Below are 19,828 nucleotides of genomic sequence, written 5' to 3'. Positions count from 1 at the left end.
ATAACAGAAAGTTAAACATGCTGTCCTAAATATTACGTTCTTTCAGGCAAGAATTATTTACTTCCAGTATATAGCTTATTACCCAGCAGAAAGCAGACACGTCATAGATATTTCAAAGTCTAGATCTAGGTAAACTGGTAAATGCTAAGGGAGAGAAAGAAGTTAAAGAAGAATTAAAATCTGGTACTACGAATGACATAAGTGATTGTTTTCTTACACTGTAGCTTCCCAACGTGTGGTCTAGAGAGTGCTTCTCCAATTTTAACAGGCAAGTAATCAATAAGATTATTGCCAAAAATTCAGATTCTGATTCAAAGGCTTGAAAGTCTGCATATCTAACAAACATCCAAGTGATGCTGATTCTTCTGATCCTTGGACTACGCTCTGAGAAGTAAAGCTTGGACAACAAGGATTCAGCTAGGCTTTTTTCTTAAAAAGGTAAAGTGAGTCAACCAAATCATGATAGATTCTGATTTAGTGCACCCAAGGAGGGGCATAAAAACTTACATTTTAAACATAAAGTGATTTTCTATGAATTGTAAAACGAGAAGCATTGGCTCATAAAAAAGGGCTGAGAGGAGGCTTTGGAAATGGGTTTGCAAACTATAAACAACAAGCTTCTTCACACATAGTCCCAGGAGCTTTACACTTTAAGAAATACCCTTGATGTTAATTTTCAAAGGATTTCATATGAATAAAAATGTTAAGCAATGAGATTGCAAAATGATTAGCTCAGGTCCCTCAACCCCCCTGGTGATGGCCCTAAGCCATTAAAAATAAGTTAAGTGGTAGAAATGGAGTGGAAATAAGTTTCAAATCCTCAGAAAGCAAAGAGGTTAATTACCAGGGTTAGTCTAGGACCCAGAACTATGTATCTCCTATTCAATACTTTCGTTAATGATCTGGAAAGAAGGTGAAGTTTCAAAATTTACAAAAAATAATTATTTTAATTTTCTTGAGATTAGGGAAATTGGTTGAATTCCAAAAAAACCTAACAATATGAGGTAATTAAGAAACACAAAGGTTGATAAAATCCATTTAAAATATGTAAAGGCAAAGCACATTTGAAAAATAAATTTAAATTACTCATACACATTGATGAGCTCTGCACTAAATGTAATTTTCTCAGGAATAAGCTTTATGTATCTCTTTGTGCAATTCAATGAAGACATTTTTTCACTACCTAGAGGCAATAAAAATGGAATGAGGTATTAAGCCATATTAAAAGAGGCCAGAAGTAGGACACACATAGTTTAATACCTCAATTTTGAATCAATAATATCTTCTTATCTTAAATATAATACTAAGGTGGTCAACTTAGTCATCTCATCTTTAGGAGGCTATATAGAAAAAAATAGAGAACCAGAAAAGCAATGAGAACTATTACACTCATAAGGAAAATAAGGCATACTTTATGATAAAAAGACTGAAGGGCACATTTAGTTGAAAAAGGGAAAATTAAAAAGAAAATGTAATGATATATAAAATAATGAATACTAATGACAAAACCAACTGAGCACTCTAATTTACCTATATTTCTAAAGGCCATTTTCTGGTAATAGAAAAAAATGTAATCCAACTATATTAGAAAGTAGACAAGTATTACAGATAAAGAGTATATTGGTTAACAATGCTTTTCTATGAAAAATCCATCGTAAAGGGTATTATAGTATCAAGGTAAATAAAATGACAGAATAAGATTGGCAGACATTGTTTAAAAATAATGATCTATAGTGATAGCTGAAGATGCTATACAGTATATTCAGTAATCTGATAAGTTAGAAGTAGGAAGATAAATTTTTCTTTGTTACTATACTTTACAGAATAGAGTAGAAAAAGAAAATGGAGAAAGAAAAACGTTGCTGTATTCAACCTGACAAGCAGAATGGATCTAATTATTTGCATCTAATATTGCTAAAAAACGCTTTTAAAAATTCATGAACCAAATCTTATAAAGGAAATAGATTTAAAATTAAATAAATATAATTGAAAAGCTGAAATCAAGATATGATAATCACTAATTAAGTAATACATACTGTATGCCAATAACTGTGCTAGATACTGCAACTAAACTGACGAACAGAAAAGACATTGTGTTCTTGACTTCATCAAGCCAACTTCACTGGCAGTCATACTACAATGTGAGAAGTGAAACAACAGAGGAAGCATATGAGTATATGATGCAATAAATATAGAAGAGACATATAATCCAAATTTAGGGCATTATGTAAAGCTTTCTGGAATACCTGATTCCTAATATGGGTTTTTTTTAAAAAAATATTTTTCAAGTGAAGGGCAAGAGTTAGAAGAGCTAGGAGCAGTTGCATGGTAAATTCTTACAAATGAAAGAAGTTCAATACGTCCGAACTAAAAATGAAAAGGGTAAAGGGGCTAGAGAGATAAACCAAGGCCCAGTCATCATGCCATAGTAAGGAGTTGGACGTTATTGTGAGAAACACGAGAAACTTTTTTTTTTTTTTTGAGACAGTCTGGCTCTGTCGCCCAGGCTGGAGTGCAGTGGCGCGATCTCGGCTCACTGCAAGCTCCGCCTCCTGGGTTCACGCCATTCTCCTGCCTCAGCCTCCTAAGTAGCTGAGACTACAGAAGCCCTCCACCACATCTGGCTAATTTTTTGTATTTTTAGTAGAGACAGGGTTTCACCGTGTTAGCCAGGATGGTCTCGATCTCCTAACCTTGTGATCCACCCGCCTCGCCCTCTCAAAGTGCTGGTATTACAGGCGTGAGCCACCGCGCCTGGCCTTTTAAATGGCTTTACATCAGTAGATACATATTTTTAAACTCTAATTTTAGAAAGTACTCTGCCTGCAAGGTGAAACATAGACTGAAGGTGGGTGATGCGGAGAAAGACTGAAGGCTGGGAGTTTATAAAGATCAGGCAGGTGATCATGGGTAAGGTGTTGATGTTGAGGATAGATAGAAGCAGACAAACTAGAGAAATGTTTACTAGGTAGATTAACGATTGAATAGGAGAGTTGGTAGTGATGATAAAGCATTTCAAGTGATGTGTTCAGGCAGTTAAATTTGTCATACTCTAAGTCAAGGGAGGGAGCTCTATTGAACACAAAGATTTAACTGGATAAAGAGAAACATGAGCCAGGCACGGTGGCTCACGCCTGTAATCCCAGCACTTTGGGAGGCTGAGGCGGGTGGAACACCTGAGGTCGGCAGTTCCAGACCAGCCTGACCAACGTGGAGAAACCCCTTCTCTACTAAAAATATAAAATTAGCCGGGCGTGGTGGCACATGCCTGTAATCCCAGCTACTGGGGAGGCTGAGGCAGGAGAGTCACTTGAACCCTCGAGGCGGAGACTGTGGTGAGCCAAGATCACGCCATTGCACTCCAGCCTGGGCAACAAGAGTGAAACTCCGTCTCAAAACAAAACAAAACAAAACAAAACAAAAATACATGAGTAGTCTGCACAGACTCCTCGTGAAAATGAAAAGAGTAGGGAGCCTAGAAAAGAGCTCTCTGGAAGATATCAACTTTTTTAGTATGAAGTGGAGAAGAAAACTAAGAAAAAACAGGCAGATAGATAGAAGAAAAATCAGCAGAGTGTGCTACTGATGTCATGAAAGCGGAAACAAAAAACAAAACAAAACAAAAAATGGAGCATCAGCATTGCCAATTATAGAGTCAGGTAGTGAAGTAAGTCATTGTCTCTCCACCAGAATGTCAGCTCCATCGGTCAGTTATTTAGTCTGCCTTGTTCACAACTACATTCCCAGTGCTTGGGACCAAGCCAAAGAGAGTAAGCATTTACTTAATATGAAATAATAAACTTATCATCGTTATTTAATTAATCATTTATTTGGAGTCTATATTTTAAATTGATTTAGTTCTTGAATTCTTTTTTTTTGTTCTTGAATTCTTACTATAATAGTAGTACAATTTTTGCAAAGGAAACTGATTTATGTAGTTGTTTAGAATTTGAAAATACTTTTTGTTTCTAAACAGAAAAAAGACACTTTGCAAATTCTGATGACACTACTAAAAGATACACAAGATATGTTAGAGAAAATTTCATATTTTTATTTACAATTTCTGACATTGAGCTATACTTATTGACAATTTTATTTTAAAATATCCATGTATTAAAATTGCCCTACTATACCAGATTATAAAAAGTATTTCAATTTAATACCTGAAAACTCATTTATTTATTTCCATATCTGTTTTATTAATCAGTACTTTAAAAATATCTGAAATGAGTAAGACTTTTTTTTTAATTTTTTTATTATTATTATACTTTAAGTTTTAGGGTACATGTGCACAACGTGCAGGTTTGTTACATATGTATCCATGTGCCATGTTGGTGTGCTGCACCCATTAACTGGTCATTTAGCATTAGGTATATCTCCTAATGCTGTCCCTCCCCCCTCCCCCTACCCCACAACAGTCCCCGGAGTGTGATGTTCCCCTTCCTGTGTCCATGTGTTCTCACTGGAAAATTCATTTTTATTGTGATATTTTATTATAGTTTAAACTATGTCCACCACAATAATGTTGAATGAGATACTAGTATGGTACACAACTTCTATTATTGGATTCTGAGAAACCTCTGTCTCTATTAAAAACAGAATTCAATAAAGAGAGTCAGGTAGATGAATAAGCATGTGAAATAAGCCTGTGGCAAGAGGTACATGATGTGTTCAAAGGAACTGAAAGAGACTTTAGAGTACAGAAAACAGGAGGATAGATGAAGGGAAAGTGAGCTAGGAACCACTAGAAGACATTATGTTTGTCCACAGTCAATTGCCTCTGTGGACAAATTGACTTTGAGAACTTCTGAGATATCTAACGTATCATTCTACTCAGGCTACAAAATGGAATAAAATGAGTTCAGACATGGTATTGAATGACTTTTGTGGTGAACAAATCAGAGTACCAGTTTCATCAGTGCTATTTACCAACTTGTGGCCTTCAAATGTTATTTAGCCCAGTTGAATCTCAATGTTTTTACCTGCAGTTAGGATAAGGTATACATTACACCATTGTTGTGAAAATTAAATAAAATAATATTCCTTATATATATATATAATTGTCTAGCCTGTTGCCTAGACCTAGTTAAAACTAAATGAGTGTTTAAAGAAAATATAAATTTTCTCTGACTTGCTCAAAATTAGTTTCACTATATCTAAGTCTTTCACTTTCATAGTCACTCTAAAATATTATGTTTTCCCTTGCCATAATTAGCTTTTGGGGCCTGTAAATAGGTTTGGAGTGCAAATACCTAGATTCAAGTCCTAAGATGTCTCTTATTAGTGTATGTAGGGGTGATGAGTTGAACTATGGCTTCCCAAAAGATACACTCCCCCAGAACCTGTGAAATTGGCCTTATTTGGAAAAAGGGTCTTTGCAGGTATAATTAAGGTGAGCATTTCAAGAAGAAATGACACTTGATTAGGGTGGACCCTGAATCTAACACTAAGTTCCTTATTAAGAGAAGAAGGGCAACTACAGAGAAGAAGGTCACGTAAAGATGGAAGCAGAGACTGGAGTTATGTTTCCATAAATCAAGGAATTCTGGAAGCCACCAGAAATTGGAAAAAGACAGAGCTCCTCTAGAGCACTGAGAGACAGTGTGACCCTGCTGACACCTTGATCTTGTACTTTTGGCCTCCAGAACTGTTAAAGAAAATATTTCTGTTGTTTTAAGCTATCAAGTTTCAGGTATAATTTATTAAAGAATCCCTAGGAAACTAATACAGTATATTTATGACTTTGAACAAGCCATCTAAGCTATATGAGCTTCAATTTTATCCTGAATCAAATAAGAAAATTATATCCTGTCACATTTAATATTGATTAAATAAAAAGATGTATATTAAAGTATTTTTAACTATAAAGTAGCACTTCATAGTTCAAAAGTTAAAAGATGTATATAAAAATACGTTTATCTTGGTTTATCTCCCTTCTAAATGATACTTTTAAATGAAAAGATGTGTATAAAAGTATTTTTAACTATGAAGTGCTCCTCAGTACTAAAGATTATGTTGTCTGATCTGTGGTATGAGGTCTTAAAAGTATTTTGCATAGAAGGATATGTATAAATGAAGAAAAAAAGTGTCTTAATGTTTGTAATCTAGTAGAGCAAAGATATAATGTGCCTAAGAAATAAGTGAAGAAAAGAAAAACACAAAAAAGTAGAGTAATACATTATAATCTTATAAGTAAATTCAGTGGCATGTGTGGAGTGAAAAAGGATATGGGGAAGAGTGGTTTGAGCTTGTAATATGGAATAGCCTAGTTTAGAAAAATCTTATGCTAGTTCTACATATATTTACTACCTCATATGGAATATTATAACACTGTTAGTTTTAATTACCTATGTTATTAAGATTATTTACTATAACTGTGTCCAGAATTGGTTCCTTCTGATGGGTTCTTGGTCTCACTGACTTCAAGAATGAAGCCACGGACCCTTGTGGTGAGTGTTACAGTTCCTAAAGATGGTGTGTCTGGAGTTTGTTCCTTCAGATGTTCAGATGTGTTCAGAGTTTCTTCCTTCTGGTGGGTTCGTGGTCTCACTTGACTTCAGGAGTGAAGCCACAGACCTTCGCAGTGAGTGTTACAGCTCTTAAAGGTGGCACATCTGGAGTTGTTTGTTTCTCCCGGTGGGTTCGTGGTCTCCCTGACTTCAGGAGTGAAACTGTAGACCTTCATAGTGAGTGTTACAGCTCATAAAGGTAGCGCAGACCCAAAGAGCGAGCAGCAGCAAGATGTACTGCGAAGAGCGAAAGAACAAAGCTTCCACACGTGGAAGGGGACCTGAGCAGGTTGCCGCTGCTGGCTCAGGTGGCCAGCTTGTATTCCCTTATTTGGCTCTGCCCACATCCTGCTGATTGGTCCATTTTACAGAGCACTGATTGGTCCGTTTTTACAGAGTGCTGATTGGTGCGTTTACAAATCTTTAGCTAGACACAGAGCACTGATTGGTGCATTTACAATCCTTTAGCTAGACAGAAAAGTTCTCCAAGTCCCCACCTGACCCAGGAAGCCCAGCTGGCTTCACCTTTCATAAAGACTATAGAGAAAAATAGAGTATCTCACGATTTCTAAAAGAGAAGTCAGTATAATTAAAAATTAATAAGCCTCCAAGAAAAAAAGAAAATAAGTATCCAAATACTTCTGTAATTGTCAAATAAAAGCAGTAACTAAAGATATTTTGCAACTGAGTAATGTGTACAAAGCTCTATCTATATGAAATAGGGCTTTCAGTTTACTCAGATCATTCACACAACTAAATACAACATTATGCCATTTCTGATAGATTTTACTTAAAATTTCTTCTGAGAATGTGGCTTCATAATTACTTCTCATCAACATCATCTTCTGTTAATCAGATTGAATTAGAACAAAAGAAATTTTCATCTCTATTGAATATCAAGGGAGACCTAAATTCTAGTCTCTGCTTTCTAATTGATAACTACATGACTGTAGTTAATATTTTGCAAATTATAATATCAAGATGAGGAGCTCTCACTCATGTACATAGAAAAAACAACACTTATTATTGCTACAAAAATATTTTTCTAGATCTCCTTGATAATTGTTAAGTATACAGACATAGATTCAGGGAAGCACTCAAGCTGGTACCTGGGACTGGGGGTTGTGCTTATGGGTCCTTAGATAATGAGATGATACACATAATGCAAAATTCAACGAGGATAAATGTAAAGATACGTGCTTTTTTTAAAAAAAAACAAAACCTAATACATGTCAAATTAGTTCAGTTGACTTCAAAAAGGGTTGGAGATTGGATTGTCTACAAGTCCTATTAGGGCCAAGAAAATACTGGAATTGACCAAAAAGATAATCTAATCTTACCTACATAAATAGAAAAAAACATATTGTATAGCCAATATTCAAATCAATTCAGATTTGTATTTCATTCTATTCGGTATATCTCTGACCATATCAGGGAGAACATGGGCAAACTATTTCATCTCTTTTTGTCTCAGTTTTTTATTTACAAAATATGTATAATAAAGGAACTTACAATATAAAGTTGTTGTGAGAAGTGAGTAAATATATGAAAAACATAATAGTTCTTACATAGGATAAGCACCAAAAAAGTGTTTATAAAATAAAAAATTATATTAGCAATTAGAATCATGATAAGTCTAGAAATTTACGGGACAGTAAATAATTTTTCTAGCTAATTGGTGCTCACTTCTGTCCCTTCCTTGCCACGTTTTCATCAGGTTTAATTCTAATTTCTAAGTAATACTTTTTGGGACTAGATATCATATCATATTTGATAATTTTCAATTATGAAAATGTGATTCTTCTGCTACTGAATTCTTTTCAGAAAATGTAAACCTAAAAAATGAATTGAATATATATGCTAGAGGACACACAAAACATATATGTTGAAATTTGAAATATTTTTAGAATTTTAATTTTTAAAATCCAAGAAAACTATACACTGAAGTGTAATACTTTTGAAGGCAAACTCTCATGTAAAGGAAAAAATGAAAGATATTGAGTTTCCAGATACAAACACTAACTGTAGAGCAAATATAAGAACACTTTTTTCAAGTTCTCAACACATATGAGCAGTTATTTTCCATGATACTAGTAGTTCAGTGAAATAATTTTATTTGACATTACTAATACTAGGCCCTGAGTCCTGAGAAAGATCAAGCCATGTTATTTGTTTTAAAGCAAATCAAACCAAACTGGTAGTCTTAACACTTAATCACTTTCTATTAGAGTAATAACTTGCAATCACAAGACTCTTTTCCATGGATCCTTTTTTCTGAATGATCTACATCCATTATAGAAGTAGATGGCAATGTTCCTCTTTATAGTTCTCAAGTACATCTCTAATTTTCTCTATTATGGTAGCAGTTAATGGCTTACATTCTATTTCTTTATGACATGAATGTTAGTAGCAAGGATCTGGGAGATAAGTGGCTAAACTGCAATGAGTGGTTTTGTTGAACATATTCCTATTATGGCAGAAAATGAAATTGTTTTTGTTTTTTTCTACTTGCTTTCACATTGGTATATCGTGGCCATTTTATTTTTGTTACATAATAATATGTTTCTGCAAAGCTCAAGAAAACAGTGATCAGACTGTTGTAGATGCTATGAGGGCAAGTCATCCCTTTTTCATCACTATTAAATATTACTACATTTCTTCCTGTGAAACTGAGATATAAGTTATGCAAGCAGTTTTATGAATGTAGGCTCTAAATTGTGACAACTGTCAGTGTCTCCTACGACTGCTTTCACTTAAACACATCATTTATGAGTCTCCTTTTCTATTTCAGATCCTCAGTATCTGCTTATGTTTTAGGTAAAAAAAGTTGTTTTTTTTTTTTTTTTAGAATTCAAAACTCTCTCTATATTAAAAATAAAACCACGATGGAGTGGCAGCCTCGAGGGTCTGGGACACTCAGCAGAGACCACAAATGGCAGTTGTGACTGGGCTGAGGCCTTGTGGGGGGACCAGGGTAGGGCCCGGGACAGGGAAGAGGGTGAGTGAGGAGGCCAGTACGCCCATGCGGACCACCTCTTCTGCCCCTACCTCCCGGGACCCCGCTGCACCCCACCGTCCTCGGCCTCTACATCTGAGTCGCTCATCTCCCCATCAGAGAAGTAGCCATCAGTCTCAGTGTCAAAATGCAGGCTGACCTTGGGCCTCTCAGCCACAGCTGAAGGTGGTCCCATCCCAACATCAGGCCTGGCACCCGGCAATCTCCGGGTTACCTTGCTCTCACGGGGTGGCCAGAGCCGGCCCAAAGGCTTAGGGCTCGCTGCAGGGCCAGGCACTTGGACATCTGAGTCAGCAGCTACTGAGGCTGCCTCGTCCAGGGTCTCAGGGGCCAGTGGTGGGGGGCTTTCAGGGGCGGCTAGGATGGGACAGTCCCCGGCTGCAGGGCTGGACGGCAAGTGAGAAGACGTCCGACGTGGTGGCTTCCTGGTAGGTGGCCCTTGACCCTCCTTGCCGCTGCCTGCCTCCTGGCCCCAGGTCTTCTTGGGGACTTTGTCTAGAGTCGTCCGTCAACCAGGCCTGTCCTGCGGTGGTGGTGGTGGTGGTTTCTTCTTGGCAGGCAGGCGGGTGCGGCCTCGGGCCTTCCTAGCAGGGTCGCCAGGTCGCAGCGAGGGGTCCCGCATGAAGCTGAGCAGTGTCTCCTCGTCCTGCAGCAGCTCCTCTGACAAGCAGCCCTGGAGCAGGGTCCTCACGGTGCCCATTGTTCAGCAGCCACTCGCTCATGGCCATGTTCTCTGCTGTGATCTGCACCGACTGTGCCAGCCAGCTGTTGAAGAAGGTGCCATCGATGGGGAATGAGGTGGACAGGCCCAGCTGCCCCAGGACTGAGTCAGGCCCCGCCTTCACTTTCTCTTTCTTCTCAGTGCTGCCCTGGGAGCCCTCACAGCCCTTTCTCTTCGAGTCACTCTTCTTGCCATTTGCTCTCCTCCCAGACCGCTCTCGACATCTCGACACAGATCCTGTTCAATAAGTTTCGTCTGCAGGTGGAATATCTGCTCCTGGAGTTTGCAGATGGCGTGTTTCGTTCTCTCGCGCCTTGTCACCATGTAGCACGGATTTCTAACCCTCTCTAGGTCTTGCCACAGATGGGTGAAGAGCTTCAGGCGGCAGTAGAGGACGTCCTGCTCCTGCTGGGCCAGGCTGTCCACCTCGTCAGTGTTGGGGGTCAGCAGCGGCTGGTTGGCATTGGCTTTCCTCTTCAGCTTCCAGTACTGGTGGATGAAGTCAACTAGCGCCTCCGCCAGGTCCAGACGCTCAGCCACCTCAGCCGGCTCCACCAGCTCGTAGAAGTCCTCCTCTAGCTGCTGCAGCCGCTGCTTGTGCAGGGTCACCTTTTCCAGGTCCTCGCCAGCCTGGCTGGGCTTCGCAGGCTCAGATGTGGGCTCATTACGTGGGCCCCCGTCACTGTGCTCCTGGCAGAATGACTTGAACTTGACCTCATCATTGTCTGCTAATATAGTCCAGGCGCATGTGACATGGAACACTGTGACGCAGGAAGGCATGGAACACTGGATGCAGGTGCCTGTGCATTCCTTGCAGAGGCTGCAGGACAGAGCCCAGCGGCTGGCTGGGATATGTGAGATCTTGGTGATGGGCTCCATCTTCTCTGGGCAGCCGATGCTGACCTCAGGAATCCATAGGGCACAGCTGATGTGTACCCACTTGGTCCCACTTCTGGTGGGCTTCAAGGCTCCTCCTCGCTTGGGGCAGAGCAGGCACTTTGGCTGGACACCCAGGGTACACGTCTGGCACAGCCAGCTGCCCGTGGGCACCCTGAGGATCCCGTAGCATGCCTGATGCACACAGACACTGCACTTGTCACAGAAGACCATCTCGTTGCCATCCTCGCCCTCAGGAGAGCGACACACGTCGCAGACAACATCCTCATCGTACTCGATGCCCAGCCCCTCCTGCATCTCAATGGCTCTGGCCATATTCTGGTGGCACAGGGTCTCCAGTTCCTCCACCACACGCTCTAATGTCAGCTCGTCCAGCTCCGGCCTCTCTATATCCTTAAGCTCCAAGTTGATGAGCTCCAGCCAGTAGGCGTCAATCTCGTCCAAGTCATAGCGGCTGCCCCCTGGCCAATCAGGCTGGGAGCCCTCACCAAGTGTGGTGCTGCTCAGGGATGCCTGGGCAGGGGGGCCTTCCAGTGGTGGGAGGATCCTCACCACGGGCTCTGGGATGGCCTCTGCCCAGCATGCACCTGCACACCTTTCTCCCATTCCCGTCGCCATGGGTCTGCCAGGATGTAGTAGTCAACCGGGCTGAGCTGGTATGAGTCCGGGATCTTCATGGCTGTGATCAAGTCTGTCCGGGAAACCTCGGAGGGCTTCTTTTCATTCTGTCGGGGCCAGCCCGACTTGGTGCTACTGGGCAGTTTGGAACATCTTGATGCGGATGTAGATGTCGCATGACTGTCAGTGGTGTCAGAGTTGTCACTGCTGATGGAGTATTTTCGCCTCTTCTCTTCCATCCCCCCAAAAAATAGCCTCCAACTGTGATGGCCGCGTTCGGCACCATTCATCAACACCCTGTGTATGTTTCTGTTTCTTTTTTGTAAAAAAAAGTATTCTAGACATATTGAAAAGAACAGAGGACTGGGTGTCACCTAACTGGGGTCAAATTTACTCTGCTTCTCAAGATCTGCAATATCTCAGGAAAATCCTTCTACCTCTCTTGACACATTCTCAACTTGGTAAGACTATTTTGTCTTAGCCCAAGTCTGTCTAACAATAGCAGGCAGCTCTGATTAACTATGGGTATAGCCCTCTCTTTGGTTTGGACTATTCGATCTTTGGATTAGTCTATTCAACAGTATTTGCAAACCGAACCTCATGAGAGTGACAATGATAAGCCATTTTTCTCAGTATTGGCTCAATCTCATTATCTCAATTTTAAGGCTTGATTTATTGAGTCCTGCCGTACAGACAGACACCTTAACATATTCAAGTTCAAACTTCAACTTTTTATTTTCTAACAGTTCTAAGGTCTGTATTTAATTTCTTACCGTTATCTTTAACTCTTCTAAAGCGTCATTATAAATAACTTCTGACCTATGTTTCCATTTCCAAACCTACGTTTCCAATTGCTTTAGTTTCATTTTTCTATCCTTTGAGCAGTCCCAGAGAAGTTGGAGTGTTGGACAACAGAGCAACTTCTTCCTCCTCAAAAGAAAGGTGAGAGCTGGGGTTTCTAATCCACTCACTCTATGCTGAGCAGTGAGTATGACTTACGGCATCTACCAGTACAAATCATCCTCTCTACTCTCCCCTTGACAGCTAGAGTCTGCCAATCATGTCAGAGGCCCAAACCTGACAAGAAAGAATCCAGTCTTCAGGGGAGTCCCAAACCAAATTCTTCCCTTCTCTGAGACAGGCTGGAAAGTAGGATATCTTTTTCTGATTGTACAATGTTGTGCCAGGGTAGGCAATCTGGCAGAAGTGTGTCCTGAACCTTCTTTCTGGCTTTGGTGAGTCTGGTTTGCCATCACTACAGTTGCAGGAGCCTTTCTATTAGGTTACTCTCCCATTTCTCTACTATTAAACCTTAGCTTCTTCTCTGTCTTATTTTCTAATTCTCTTTCAATGAAGTGATACAATATAGAATTTTTTTGAGCTATAAACAACATTCATATGTAAGCCTATGTGTTCTAGAACTTCAGGAATGGAAAAGGAAGAGTATAAAACTCCAATGATAATACTATTAATACTATAAATAGTTATGCTACCCAACATCTGTTTTTAATGATTTTGTCACTTTTGCTTTGAATAGGTGTGGTTGCAAACTGTCTTGAACTTCATTTCATCTCAACAGAAGACACTGGCTAGCGATGGGGCTGAGAATATGCCACCCCAAAGTATGACTGTAAGAGGCCAGAATATGTCACTTGAAATAGGCCTTTATGGAATAAGAATTATTTTGAGCTGGTTATTTTGAGAAGCTGCAGACACAGAAGAAGCTCTGAAAAGTTACCCTTTTACAAGTAAAATTTACATCTATAAAGTAAATATCCATTTGTAATGGTGTCTCTCTAAAGCAATAAATCACTAGAGCCCCTTAATCAAAGGAGAAAGCATCAACTTAAATTTTTAAAACTTACTTCTCCCTTGTTCTATGGTGCTTTTCTGGCATGCTTGTCTTAACCAGATCTTTCCCCATACCCTTCTTTCTTTGTTTCAGAGAACTATGGTAGTTAAGCCTGAAGTATAAGTAAACTCTTTGAAATATACTCTACAGATTTACATATTTATTTGGGTTATTTCCCATGTATACAGGAAGTATACATGTCATTCAACCATTTGTTTTTGCCTTGTTAGTCTGTCTTATGTTACAGGGAGTCCCAGCAAAGAACTGGGAGGAGAAAATTATTTTTCCTCTCCTATATTAGGTAATGTGATCCTACTGAAGATACCAGTAGGATCTCCTTAAACATCAATCTGCCTAAGGAGATGAAATTTCTATAAGATTAATTACCATGTTAAGTTTTCTTCCCTGTAAAGTAAGATTATTGTAGAAAGAATGATGGTGAGACATCACATTATCTGTCATTAATAACAATGCTAATTTTTTAATCTAAAAGGTAACTCAGAACAATTATTTATGGTTGTGCTACCATAACAGTAAGGGGACATAATAATTCTATAGATTAATTTGTAAAATCAACATGTATTGAGTGTTCACTATATGCTAAGCACTCAACATATGCCAAGTCCCACCTAAACAGAAACCCAAAATAGATAGTACAGAACAGATTGGGAGTAGCATGAAGAAAATAATCTACTAGAAATGGGTAAATACAATAGAAACTTCATCTTTATAAATAGAAGACACAAAGATTAGCTCTTGCTCTGAGTAAGTCATTCTTATGTGCCTGTATGTATCATTCCATCAGCTACATATATTTATCATTCCACAAAGGTCTTTATCACTCCATAAATGTTTTACCATAACACATATCATTTACCTGAGCATTAGAAGGCACAAAAGAATCTTATCTTGCTTTAGATTTGAGTACAATTTTTAAAACCCCTGAAATGAATGCAGTCATTATTAGGTGTCTCTGAAAATAGCTACTTTGAGTAATAAAAATATTTTTATGGAAGATACAGGTAACATCTCCTACATACATTTGCAGGAATAAAGAGCCTTTGTTGCATAAATATTTGTTGCATAAATATTAGCACTCTTCATCTACTAATATACAAGCAAGAAAGTGGTCATTAGAGTAAATGGTGAAGTTACTTAGGTTTACATCAGTAATGCATGGAATTAACCATATTTAATGTTATTGGAGAGGAATGAGCCATCTTTCTAATCATAATCATCTTGATCCAATTCCATCCTTCAGAAATTTTAATTTATCTAACTTATAAGAAAATGTGTTAAAACAAAGGCACTTCACAATATTAGTGCAATGTGCATCAAATGCACTAGAGAAAATTACCTAATACAATTTTCTAAGCCATTTAGTATCATGAACCAGGCACTAAAAGGAGAAAATTGCATTTTATGATTTGTAGGCTGTTGAAAACATCACACACCTGAATTCACACAATCTGCATATTTTTATTCTGTTCTCTCAACAAAAAAACCCAAGTATTTAATAAGCCAGAACACTAACTTGAAGATTTTACTGCATTAAACTAAAATAGAATGATAAAACATCTAGCTCTATTTGAGTAGGCTGTGAAAATTTTCTCCCATTTTGTAGGTTGCCTGTTCACTCTGGTAGCATGGAACATTCGTTTCGAAAGAGCCAGTACAACATAGTAAAGAAGATCAGAGACCTCTACCCAAGATGTATTCTCAGAAGGTGACAACATGAATGAGTAAAATTGAGGGGAGGGCAGAACTACTCAGAAAAGCAAATCTATAGGGAAATGTGTTTGACTCATTCTTGTCATTAGAAAGAAATGGCCCCTAAAATTTCATAAAATTAATCTAATCCTTACATAGTTTATCAGGCTGGATTTTACACTATTTTTATTGCCCCATATCCCAAAACAATAGCTTACTTTAAGGTAGTCATAGCTGTAACACACACACACACACACACTTATATACACACACACACACACCCTTTACATTATATATCTGTTAAATTAAAACTGTACTGAGAAACTATTTCTTAACTACCAGACTGGGAAATTTTAAAACCGGAACAGTGCATACTGTTGGTGAGGCTGTGTGGAAATAGGCACTCCCATATATTGCTGGTGAGAATGCAAACTGGTGCAATCCCAAAATAGAGAAATTTAGTAATATCTAACAATACTATATATATACACATATATATACATATATATAATTATATATACACATATATGTGTATATATAATATATATGTGTATATATAATATATATGCATATACGTATACATATATATGTATACATATATATTCCCTTTCTCCCCTCTCCCCATAATCTGACTTTCAGATTATGTTCAGGTTAATATGACTCATTATGTTTCAGATTAATATGTTCAGGAGTTTATCCTGAACATATTAGGCCAACAATAAGAAAAGAGATTTGGACAAGGTTATTAATTTCATCAATATTTACAATTGCAAAATACTGGGATGTCCAAATATAGGAAATTGGTTAAATAAACTATGCTGGATTTACACATTTAAGTTCCATGTAGCTGTAGGAAGAGTAAGGAAGATTTCTATGAATTGATATGGAGGGTTCTTCATTAACATGTGTAAAAAATCAAAGGACAAAAGATATATTGTGTATTATATATAGATAAAATAAAGAATAAAAGATATACTGCATGTTGTATATGTGTATAGCATATGTATATTATGTGACCTTTGTGTAAGGAAATAGGAGCAAAAGAATATATAGATATATATTTGTTAACAAAAGAAACTGAAGAATGATAAACCAGAAATCAAGAAATTATTTACCTACAAAGAGTCCTATTGAACCAGGTGGAAAAGGTTGGAGTGAATAAAGTTTCTCTAAGTATACACTGTTGCATAGTTTTGACTTTTAGAAGCATATCAATGTTTTTCATATTAGAAACATAGTGGATACAAACAGTGACAAATGAACCAACTTTCATTTCAAATGAATAACATAAGCCACACTGAGAGGGAAAAACAAACACATAAACAAAACTAATCCCCAGTGTTTGAACATACTTTAAAAAAAATTAGTCCAAAGGAAAAGAAAACAAACAAATTTTGAACTCTTCTTAGTAGGTTATTTTTTCTTTTTCACAGACATATTGGGTATTACCATTCTGAAACTTTTTTTGTGCATGGTACTGTTGATAAAGTGAATAAATGTGTTGATTTCAGGAGATGGTTAAGCAAATGAGTAAATGTATTGATGTTACATCTCACATTGGAAAAATCAAGTTGTGAGTATGTAATAGTGGAAGGAAGAAAGACAAGAGCCCTGTAGTGGGTGATCATGTGAATGGAGACAAGTACTGACATATATGTGTGTGTGTGTGTGTCTCTCTCTCTCTCTCACACACACACACACACACACACACACTCTGCTGAGAGGGCTGGAAACAACCATATATACTGCAGTAGCAATGAGCACATTTATCACCCAGATCTTAATTTCTAAATACCATTACCCACTAAAAAACAAAGGAACAAAGAGCAACAATAAATAATAATAATTAAAAAAAAAAAACAGGCTCCCCAAACAAATGACTGAGTCCAGAACTTGAGCAAGGAAGATACAAAATGATCCCAAACATTCTCTTGTACCAGAAATTACATTCCCAAAAGTGCTAATAACAAACAACAACAACAAATGATGGGTAGAGGCATGTCAAAAGATCCTAAGAGTTTTTTTTTTTTTTTTTTTTTTGAGACGGAGTCTCGCTCTGTCACCCCGGCTGGAGTGCAGTGGCGCAATCTCGGCTCACTGCAAGCTCCGCCTCCCGGGTTCACGCCATTCTCCTGCCTCAGCCTCTCCGAGTAGGTGGGACTACAGGCGCCCGCCACCGCGCCCGGCTAATTTTTTGTATTTTTTTAGTAGAGACGGGGTTTCACCGTGGTCTCGATCTCCTGACCTCGTGATCCGCCCGCCTCGGCCTCCCAAAGTGCTGGGATTACAAGCGTGAGCCACCGCGCCCAGCCCCTAAGAGTTGTTTGAAGGGGTTAGCACTGGCCAAATTTGAATGAACATTAATTTCTTTTCTTTTCTTTTTTTTTTTTTTTTGCAGTTGTTACTGGAAAGGGGTAGCAATCCAGACCCCAAAAACGGGTTCTTGGACATTGTGCAAGAAAGAATTTGAGGCAAGTCCATAAAGTGAAAGCAAGTTTATTAAGTAAAGGAATAAAAGAATGGCTACTCCATAGGCAGGGCAGAGACATGGACTGCTCAACTGAGTATACTTGTAGTTATTTCTTGATTATATGCTAAACAAGTGGTGGATTACTCATGAGTTTTCCGGGAAAGGAGTGGGCAATTCCTGGAACTGAAGTTTTCTCTCCTTTTAAGACCATATAGGTAACTTCTGGACATTGCCATGGCATTTGTAAACTGTCATGGTGCTCCTGGGAGTGTGTTTTAGCATGCGAATGCATTATACTTAGTGTATTATGAGCAGTGAGAACAATAAGACGTCACTTTTGTCACCATCTTGGTTTTGGCCAGCTTCTTTGCTGCAATCAATTTGATCAGCAACGTCTTTATGACCTGTACTTTGTGCTGACCTGCTATCTTAACCTGTGACTAAGAATGCCTAACCTCCTGGGAATGCAGCCCAGGTCTCAGCCTTAACCCAGCCCCTATTCAATATGGAATCACCTTGATTCAAAGGCCTCTGACACAGTGATGGATTAGAATGAACTGAATATAACAGAAATCCATCTAGTTCATACTGATAATAAATTGATAGTAGATTAACAAATAAAGTAGAAGGAAGGGCTCTTCTTTATAGTAAATAGCTAATATTACAACTGAAATTAGTGGCAGAGTTGGAAAAGATTTTATTTGACAACCATTATATTAAGGATTGGAGTGGATGAAAATCATCAATTGATGCTAAATATAGGTAAGGAAAGGTTAATGAGGAACAGAATATTTACACAGTCTCAAAGTGTCTCCCTATAAATTATTAATTATAAAAGGAAATGATACCTATACAGTGGAGAAAATGAGCAAACTTTTAACCAAATGATCAAAATTAATCACATCAAAAAGAGACAAATAGTAATTATGTGCCTCCATATGTAATATATCCTGAAAAGTACATACATTACTTACATATTATTCCAATAAAAAGTACATAATCTGATGCTAATCATAAGGAAATACCAGAAAAACCCAAATCGAGAAACATTTCTCAATTTTTTAAGGATTGTCACTGTCATGAAAGACAAAGCCTCTTTCAGATTAAAGAAAACTAAAGATACATGAAAACTAAATGCAGTATAAGATCCTGGATTGAATATTGTATTTCCCAAAAATGCTTCAGAGAACATTATTGTGATAATGGACACAGCCAATATCATATTGAATTGGCAAAAACTGGAAGCATTCCCTTTGAAACCTGGCACAAAACAGGGATGCCCTCTCTCACCACTCCTATTCAACATAGTGCTGGAAGTTCTGGCCAGGGCAATCGGGCAGGAGAAGGAAATAAAGGGTATTCAATTAGGAAAAGAGGAAGTCAAATTGTCCCTGTTTGCAGATGACATGATTGCATATCTAGAAAACCCCATTATCTCAGCCCAAAATCTCCTTAAGCTGATTAGCAACTTCAGCAAAGTCTCAGGATACAAAATCAATGTGCAAAAATCACAAGCATTCTTGTACACCGATCACAGACAAACAGAGAGCCAAATCATGAGTGAACTCCCATTCACAATTGCTTCAAAGAGAATAAAATACCTAGGAATCCAACTTACAAGGGATGTGAAGGACCTCTTCAAGGAGAACTACAAACCACTGCTCAATGAAATAAAAGAGGATACAAACAAATGGAAGAACATTCCATGCTCATGGGTTGGAAGAATCAATATCGTGAAAATGGCCATACTGCCCAAGATAATTTATAGATTCAATGCCATCCCCATCAAGCTACCAATGACTTTCTTCACGGAATTGGAAAAAACTACTTTAAAGTTCATATGGAACCAAAAAAGAGCCCGCATCGCCAAGTCAATCCTAAGCCAAAAGAACAAAGCTGGAGGCATCACGCTACTTGACTTCAAACTATACTACAAGGCTACAGTAACCAAAACAGCATGGTACTGGTACCACAACAGAGACATAGATCAATGGAACAGAACAGAGCCCTCAGAAATAATGCTGCATATCTACAA

At 38.3% G+C, this 19,828-nt stretch overlaps 1 protein-coding gene and 1 pseudogene across 2 annotated transcripts in view; both read right to left on the bottom strand.

Annotated features, from left to right (window-relative positions):
- The window catches only part of STPG2 (sperm tail PG-rich repeat containing 2), a 688,703-nt gene that overhangs the window by 103,744 nt on the left and 565,131 nt on the right, over positions 1-19,828 (bottom strand). The gene's annotated exons all lie outside the window — the stretch shown is intronic.
- LOC116457349 (E3 ubiquitin-protein ligase Jade-2-like) lies at positions 9,426-12,047 on the bottom strand (annotated as a pseudogene).

The sequence above is a fragment of the Hylobates moloch genome, unplaced genomic scaffold, assembly GCF_009828535.3.
Source record: "Hylobates moloch isolate HMO894 unplaced genomic scaffold, HMol_V3 SCAFFOLD_2, whole genome shotgun sequence".
Lineage (NCBI taxonomy): Eukaryota > Metazoa > Chordata > Mammalia > Primates > Hylobatidae > Hylobates > Hylobates moloch.
The sequence above is the reverse complement of the archived record's forward strand: the minus strand, read 5'-3'. Positions and strand labels throughout refer to the sequence as shown.